Genomic DNA, 1,002 nt, shown 5'->3' with positions numbered 1-1,002 from the left:
GTGGGTTTGTACTCAAGAACTGGAAGTCTGCCTGGAATGGGGAAGAAGGGTGACCCCGCTCCCCCCACAACCCGAGTTTGGGGAGCGGGGAGAAACACGTTCATTTAAAAAATAAGTCGCGGTGGCAGAGAGCAGGGTCTGTATTCAAAGCATAAAGAGGACGGTGCTGTTTCGGGAGGACCCCCAGAGGGAGGCAGGCCCCAGCCCAGGAGTGGTGTCCCCACAGGGAAGTGGACTCCAACTTAGGCCATGCGGGTCCTTGACATTTTTCCAGAAAGGGATTTAAGAACAGGTCAAAGTGAGGCATACGTTGATTTTTATCTGGAGAAGGCAAGAAGTACACAGAGATGGTAGAGTGCCGGCATTGAAGAGGAGAGAGCTGACTTCACCTGGGCCAGTCGTGTTTATATACATAAAGGCCGTACAGACACGATCTAGGTTATTTGCAGTCCCCCTTTGTGTGGGTATATTAAGTATTACTGTTATCAGGTGGCTCTAATACCACCCAGAAGGAAAGAGGAGAGGCCATACTGCTTTCTGCTCTAGAAGTATTTGGAGTCAAATTGACAGGAAAATAGGTTTTATTCAGAGCCATCTTTGAAGAAAGATAGAACATTTGAAACTAATTAAGTTTCTTCTATCTCCGAAATCCCTGATATTATAACTTTTAAGGGAGAAGAGACAGGGAAGTGCCAAAAGGCAGCACGTGTATGCAGATTAGGTGGCCCTTTCTGCTCCCATCTTTGGCACCTGTCAGGACTGGGGTGGGGATGCACCCTCCACTCTCAGCATGCGGAAGCCATTCTCCATTTCAGATGAGGGCCCTGAATTCAGTTTCATTCTCTACTAGGGATTGTTTTTTGATGTTTTTGATGAAAAATCTGTGCTGATTTCACTTGGGGGGTGTTCATTGTTCTGCGTTGTGAATTTAAACAGTACTGCGTTGGTGTAACATTGAGAACTACTTGAGAGTATGATGTGTGAATGAAGACATCGGATTCT

The 1,002-nt window shown here is 46.5% G+C and overlaps 1 protein-coding gene across 10 annotated transcripts in view; it reads left to right on the top strand.

Moving 5' to 3' along the window:
• Adamts13 (ADAM metallopeptidase with thrombospondin type 1 motif 13) overlaps nucleotides 1–1,002 on the top strand; it is a 32,460-nt gene that overhangs the window by 805 nt on the left and 30,653 nt on the right. The window lies entirely within an intron of this gene.

This window comes from Marmota monax, unplaced genomic scaffold, assembly GCF_021218885.2.
Source record: "Marmota monax isolate L192 unplaced genomic scaffold, Marmota_monax_Labrador192_F-V1.1 WCK01_AAM20220418_F8-fsc00167, whole genome shotgun sequence".
Lineage (NCBI taxonomy): Eukaryota > Metazoa > Chordata > Mammalia > Rodentia > Sciuridae > Marmota > Marmota monax.
The sequence above is the reverse complement of the archived record's forward strand: the minus strand, read 5'-3'. Positions and strand labels throughout refer to the sequence as shown.